The sequence below is a fragment of the Cervus canadensis genome, chromosome 32 (genome assembly GCF_019320065.1).
Source record: "Cervus canadensis isolate Bull #8, Minnesota chromosome 32, ASM1932006v1, whole genome shotgun sequence".
In the NCBI taxonomy this organism is placed as follows: Eukaryota; Metazoa; Chordata; class Mammalia; order Artiodactyla; family Cervidae; genus Cervus; species Cervus canadensis.
In genome coordinates, this window is record NC_057417.1 from 29,795,786 (window position 1) to 29,803,729 (window position 7,944).

The following is a 7,944-nucleotide window of genomic DNA, read 5'->3' on the forward strand; positions in this document are numbered from 1 at the left end:
CCTGATGACACCAGTTCAACCAGCACTTTTCAAGGGCTGCGGGGTAAGCATCATGTGCTTTGGGAATAAGATGGTGAAAACACACAGCCCTCACTCGTGAGTGCTCAACTTGTACGTGAACAAGGCAGGCGCGGAGTCACGTGAAGTGTAGTAAGAGTAACACTTGAGAGATGAGCCCCTTCAATCCCCTGGGACAAGCCGTGTGCACTGGGAAGGGTTGAGTTAAGGGTGTATAAAAGAATGCGTGGTTTCCAGTCGGGAGGCTCTGCTAGGCTGAGGGGTGGAGGTGGGGGGGTGGTGTTGGGATCTTTTGGCAACGGACTCAGACAGGAAGAAGCAGGCCAGCTCTGCCGCTGAGATGGATGAGAACATGTTATTTTACACCTCGGGATTTGTTCCCTCCTTTTCAAAAGAAGGAAGGGCAAAGAGCAGAGTTAGAGATCTAGAGGCCATAATAAAAAAGTCTCCAAAAACCAGAAGGAAGTCCTGGGAGAAAAGCTGGGACAACATAGGAAAAAATAATTTAATTTGCAAGTTAGCATAGATTCTGGGGATCTAGAGGTGAATGCTTAAATGGAAAGTGTTCAATTCTCCAAGCCCTAACTAAAGAAATGGCCTTATTTAAAATCAAGAAAATGGTGCCCCAAATTATACACACCTTTGTAAGTCTTGGAAACATATTTATCCTTGGAAATTAGTAAATTACAATTTGGCATATAGGAAAAAAGTTTTGTAGGTAGCAGTGTGCTAGTTACTGAGGTAGACACTGGAATTTCAAAGGTGGACCAAGTCTTCTTCAAGGAACTCAGTGTCAAGAAGCTCAGTGAGCACCCACAGGATATTCTTTTTTTATATGTATTTACATTTTTGAAAAATTAAATTGTGGATATTACAAATGCTATGTGTCATTCCTTTGGGCTTTGCCAGTGCCACCCTGGTGTAAGTGGAGAACCAGTTCTCATGGCCTTGTTGCCTCCAGATGAAGGTGCAAGTTCAGGTCCACACTTTGCCCTACTGACATCAGGTGGGGGAGTGCAGTGCCAACCAGTGTTTCTTCACTCCATTTTTTCCTGCTGTTTTGTTGCCATGTGGGAACAGACACTCAGATCCCTCCTGGAGTCAATTTTATTTTGATTAGCATGTATGTTACTTTGCATTCTTTACACCCTACAAAGAACCCATTAGCTAGCTTGCAAATGGAAATATTCTTTAAGAATACTCAGTGGATGGAATACATAGCAGAAGGGATATCACTTTAGAGCGAATTAGTAAGGTGAAGAATTATTCCAGAACTCACTACTGTTCTTTAGAACTCTCTTTACTCTGTTACAGTTAATAATTCTTTACATTAACTTTCCCTGTTCAAATTAACATGTGATTTCTTTTTCTCCTGATTGAACATAAATGGAAACACTAGTAATTACTAATAAATCACGTTTTGACATTTCTATTTTTCTCAGTAATAAAAATAGCCCTGGAATTTCAGTGGCTGTTTGACACAAGTAAAGTTTATTTTCAGCTCACCTGAAGTCCCGCCAGTGTCCAGGAGCAGGCTTTTACACTGCTGTCCTCCAAGCTGCCACGAACCCAGGTCCCTTTCATCCTACAACTCCACTGTCCCCTTGGGCCTCCCCAGAAGTCACTACTGGGTCCTCTGCACTCAGCACACTGATGAGCTGAGAGAGACAGAGACAGAGAACGAAGGATTGCATGAGATGTTTTAAAGCCAGGCATGAAAATGGTGTGCATCTTCACTGCCCAAGTTCCAATGACCACAACCTGCTCGTGGTCCAAACAGGGAATTTGGGAAGCATTGTCTTCAGGAAAAGAAGATGCAACTAGCTAGCTCCTCCTTCCCATCTTTCTGATGTATTTACATTAATTTTGTGTTGTTATTGTTCAGTTGCTAAGTTGTATCTGACTCTGCAACCTGCATGGACTGCAGCATGCCAGGCTCCTCTGACCTCTATTATCTCCCAGAGTTTGCAAATTCAGATTCATGTCCATTGAGTCAGTGATGGTATCTAACCATCCCAGCCTCTTAGACTTAGTAATCTGTGTTTATATTTTATAATTATATAAATATTTTCCTCTTCGTAGTCAAAACAAATACTATCGTTTGGTTTCTTGTGTTTCCTTGGCTCTCTCTCTCTTTTCCTCTCTCCCTTCCTTTGTTTCTTTCTTTCTACTTTTCATGAGTAAATAGCGCCTGTGGTGTCCAGGCATTCTTCTAGGTTCTAGGAACATAGCAGTGACCACCACCAACAACAAAAGATTCCTGTTTTGTGGTGCATACATTCCAGTGAAAAGATTCAGAAACAGGTAACAAAATAAATTTACATAAGATTCTGAAGAATGAAAATTTTTCTGCCAGAAAAAGTAATGTGAAAGTGCAAGATGGTGAGGAGGAGGAAGATAGTCAGATTAGATGGTCAGGAAAGATGCATCTGAGGCAGTTTCATCTGGGCTTGGCCCAGAGATAAGAGGGCTTTCCTGGTGGCTCAGAAGGTAAAGAATCCACCTGCAATGCAGGAGACCTGGGTTCGATCCCTGGGTTGAGAAGATTCCCTGGAGGAGGGCATGGCAACCCACTCCAATGTTCTTGCCTGGAGAATCCCCAGAGGATTCTCCTCTGAACAGAGGAGCCTGGCGAGCTACAGTCTGTGGGGTCGCAAAGAGTCGGACACGACTGGTGACTAAGCGCACACACACATACAGATAAGAAGCAGCCAGCTCTGTGATGATCTCAGTGATCATCTCTGGCTCATGCAACCCTCTGCCTCTTTTGCAACCGCACCTGTGCTTCAGAACACGCTTGGAGAAAAAGTTCTCTCTGAACTTTCTCACTGACTGTTCTCACTTTAGAGTCTGACCACATACTTCAAGAGGGCCCTACTGCTGCACAGTAATCACAGTGGTTCTCAGAAAGTGATCCCCAGGCCGGCAGCATCAGCGTCACCTGCAGCTTGTTAGATATACAGTTGCTCAGGCCCTGCCCCAGACCTACAGAACCAGGACTCCTGGAATCGGGACCGCCAGAATCAGGAGGAGCTCAGGCTTCCCAGGTGACTCGTGGTAAAAGAATCCTGTCAATGCAGGAGATGCGGGTTCCATTCCTGGGTCTGGAAGATACCCTGGAGGAGGAGATGGCAACCCACTCTAGTATCTGGTGAGCTACAGCCCAGGGGGTCGCAAAGAGTCGGACATGACTGATCGACTGAGCACTCACACACGGGGAGCTCAGTCTGTTTCAAGAAGTCCTCCAGGTGATTCTGACGCGCACGAAGTTTGAGCCACCGCCCTAGTGCCCCTGTATTTCTCCTCTCTCCTGAAACCTTCTGCATTCCCACAGTCAGCTGATGACCTAACCTACTTTCTTGAACAAAATGAAGCAATAACTTTTCACACTCCCAGCTACTACTTCATCTCTACACCTTATCCCCCCATGCCTACTCAAGAACATCACTCAGCCAATTTCTCCCTCTTCCTCCTAAATCATCTTTCCTCTTAACAGCCTTCTTTTCATCACATTCCCATCAGCATATAAACATGTTACTCTTTACTTGCCTGTGCTTAAGTATTGGAGACAGGGATCAAGACCATCCCCATGGAAAAGAAATGCAAAAAGGCAAAATGGTTGTCTGAGGAGGCCTTACAAATAGCTGTGAAAAGAAGAGAAGCAAAAAGCAAAGGAGAAAAGTAAAGATATTCCCATTTGAATGCAGAGTTCCAAAGAATAGCCAGGAGAAATAAGAAAGCCTTCCTCAGTGATCAATGCAAAGAAATAGAGGAAAACAACAGAATGGGAAAGACTAGAGATCTCTTCAAGAAAATTAGAGATATCAAGGGAACATTTCAGGCAAAGATGGGTTCGATAAAGGACAGAAATGGTATGGACCTAACAGAAGCAGAAGATGTTAAGGAGAGGTAGCAAGAATACACAGAAGAACTGTACAAAAAAGATCTTCACGAGCCAGATAATCACAATTGTGCAATCACTCACCTAAAGCCAGACATCCTGGAATGTGAAGTCAAGTGGGCCTTACAAAGCATCACGACGAACAAAGCTAGTGGATGTGATGGAACTCCAGTTGAGTGATTTCAAATCCTGAAAGATGATGCTGTGAAAGTGCTGCACTCAATATGCCAGCAAATTTGGAAAACTCAGCAGTGGCCACAGGACTGGAAAAGGTCAGTTTTCATTCCAATCCTTAAGAAAGGCAATCCCAAAGAATGCTCAAACTACCGCACAATTGCACTCATCTCACACGCTAGTACAGTAATGCTCAAAATTCTCCAAGCCAGGCTTCAGCAATACGTGAACCGAGAACTTCCAGATGTTCAAGCTGGTTTTAGAAAAGGCAGAGGAACCAGAGATCAAATTGCCAATATCCGCTGGATCATCAAAAAAGCAAGAGAGTTCCAGAAAAAATCTATTTCTGCTTTATTGACTACACCAAAGCCTTCGACTATGTGGATCACAATAAACTGTGGAAAATTCTGAAAGAGATGGGAATACCAGACCACCTGACCCACCTCTTGAGAAACCTATATGCAGGTCAGGAAGCAACAGTTAGAACTGGACATGGAACAACAGACTGGTTCCAAATAGGAAAAGGAGTATGTCAAGGCTGTATATTGTCACCCTGCTTATTTAACTTATATGCAGAGTACATCATGAGAAACGCTGGGCTGGAGAAGCACAAGCTGGAATCAAGATTGCCGGGAGAAATATCAATAACCTCAGATATGCAGATGACACCACCCTTATGGCAGAAAGTGAAGAGGAACTAAAAGCCTCTTGATGAAAGTGAAAGAGGAGAGTGAAAAAGTTGGCTTAAAGCTTAACATTCAGAAAACTAAGATCATGGCATCTGGTCCCATCACCTCATGGGAAATAGATGGGGAGACAATAGAAACAGTGTCAGACTTTATTTTGGGGGGCTCCAAAATCACTGCAGATGGTGACTGCAGCCATGAAATTAAAAGACGCTTACTCCTTGGAAGAAAAGTTATGACCAACCTAGACAGCATATTAAAAAGCAGAGACATTATTTTGCCAACAAAGGTCCGTCTGGTCAAGACTGTGGTTTTTCCAGTGGTCATGTATGAATGTGAGAGTTGGACTATAAAGAAAGCTGAGCGCCGAAAAATTGATGCTCTTGAACTGTGGTGTTGGAGAAGACTTTTGAGAAGTCCAAGACTCTCCTTGGACTGCAAGGAGATCCAACCAGTCCATCCTAAAGGAGATCAGTCCTGGGTGTTCATTGGAAGGACTGATGCTGAAGCTGAAACTCCAATACTTTGGCCACCTGATGCAAAGAGCTGACTCATTGGAAAAGACCCTGATGCTGGGAGGGATTGGGGGCAGGAGGAGAAGGGGACGACAGAGGATGAGATGGCTGGATGGCATCACCAACTCGATGGACATGAGTTTGAGTAAACTCCGGGAGTGGTGATGGACAGGGAGGCCTGGCGTGCTGCGATTCATGGGGCCGCAAAGAGTTGGACACGACTGAGCGACTGAACTGACTGAAGTATTTTTGAGTGAATTTCAGACATCATGATGTTCCACCCCCAAATATTTCAGTATAAACCTTTAAAAATCAGGATAACCAAAAGTAGATTCTACATAACCAAAACTAGATTCTTTTCATCTAGTATCCAGTTCATAATTGAGTTTCTTCAGTTGTCCTTCAGGAGTTTATGCAATTGTTTTTTCAAAGCCAAATCCATTCTGGGATCTGGCTGTTTTGTCCCTTGATTTTTAAATTTTATTTTTATTTATTTATTATGTGACTGTGCTGTAAACTTCCAGCACATGGGAACTTAGTTCCCACCAGGGATTCAACTCATGTCCTCTGCATTGGAAGGTGGATTCTTAACCACTGGACTGCCAGGGAGGTCCCTAGTTTGTGCTTTTTAATGAATTGGTTTATTTGTTAGTTCAGTTCTGTTCAGTTGCTCAGTCGTGTCCAACTCTTTGTGACCCCATGGACTGCAGCACGCCAGGCCTCCCTGTCCATCATCAACTCCCAGAGTTTACTCAAACTCATATCCATTGAGTTGGTGATGCCATCCAGCCATCTCATCCTCTGTCGTCCCCTTCTCCTCCTGTCCCCAATGTCTCCCAGCATCAGGGTCTTTTCTAATGAGTCAGCTCTTTGCATCAGGTGGCCAAAGTATTGGAGTTTCAGCTTCAACATCAGTCCTTCCAATGAACACCCAGGACTGATCTCCTTTAGGATGGACTGGTTGGATCTCCTTGTAGTCCAAGGGACTCTCAAGAGTCTTCTCCAACACCACGGTTCAAGAGCATCAATTCTTTGGTGCTCAGCTTTCTTTATAGTCCAACTCTCACATCCATACATGACTACTGGAAAAACCATAGCATTGACTAGACAGACCTTTGTTGGCAAAGTAATGTCTCTGCTTTTTAATATGCTGTCTAGGTTGGTCATAACTTTTCTTCCAAGGAGTAAGCGTCTTTTTATTTCATGGCTGCAGTCACCATCTGCAGTGATTTTGGAGCCCCCAAAAATAAAGTCTGCCACTGTTTCCACTGTTTCTCCATCTATTTGCCATGAAGTAATGGGACCAGATACCATGATCTTTGTTTTCTGAATGTTGAGCTTTAAGCCAACTTTTTCACTCTCCTCTTTCACTTTCATCAAGAGGCTCTTTAGTTCTTCACTTTCTGCCATAAGGGTGGTATCATCTGCATATCTGAGGTTATTGATATTTCTCCCAATTCCTCTTGATTCCTCCTCTCTCTCTTGATTCCAGATTGTGCTTCCTCCAGCACAGCGTTCCCCATGATGTACCCTGCATATAAGTTAAATAAGCAGGGTGACAATATACAGCCTTGATGTACTCCTTTTCCTATTTGGAACCAGTCTGTTGTTCCATATCCAGTTCTAACTGTTGCTTCCTGACCTGCATACAGGTTTCTCAAGAGGCAGGTCAGGTGGTCTGGTATTCCCATCTCTTTCAGAATTTTCCACAGTTTATTGTGATCCACACAGTCAAAGGCTTTGGCATAGTCAATAAAGCAGAAATAGATCTCAGATGTCAAATTTATGTGCATTGAGCTGTTTGCAATATTCCCTTTTTGATGTCTGCAGAGCCTGTAGACATAGCCTCTGTTTCCTTCCTGGCATTAGTTATTTTTGTCTTCTCTATTTTTTCATTTGATTGTCCTGTATTTTCAATCAAATGTGATTAGGTATGGATTTTTCAAAATTTTATGTTTTGGCTTTGTTGAGATATTTGAGACAGTAGATCCATGCTCCTCATTGTGTCTTTATTTCTGGGAAATTCTCAACCATTATCTCTTCAAATTTTTTTTTTCTCACTGTTCCAAGCTGAATTAGATTCTATTTGTTTATTTTTGCTTTTATTTCCCTTACTTTAGGAGATGGATCCAAAAAAACCTTGTGATTTATGTCAAAGAGTGTTTGTCTAAGTTTTTATGAATGAAGAGACAACCTACTGAATGGGGGAAAATATTTACAAATTATATGACCAATAATAAATTAATATTCAACATATCTAAACTGATCATACAACTCAACACCAAACAAACAACCCGATTAAAAAATGGGCAGAACTGAATAGACAGTTTCCAAAGAGGAACTGCAGATGGCTAACAGGCATATGAAAAGATCCTCAACATTGCTAATCATCAGGGAAATGAAAATAAAAACCACAATGAGATATCATCTCACACCTGTCAGAATGACTATCATCAAAAAGAACACAAATAACAGATGTTGGCAAGGATGTAGAGAAAAGGGAACCCTCATACACTGTTGGGATGTAAACTGGTGCAGCCACTGTGGAAAACAGTATGGAGGTCTCTCAAAAACTAAAAATAGAACTACTTCATGACCCAGCAATTCTACTCCTGGGTATATATCTGGGGGGAAAAAAAACCCACTAATT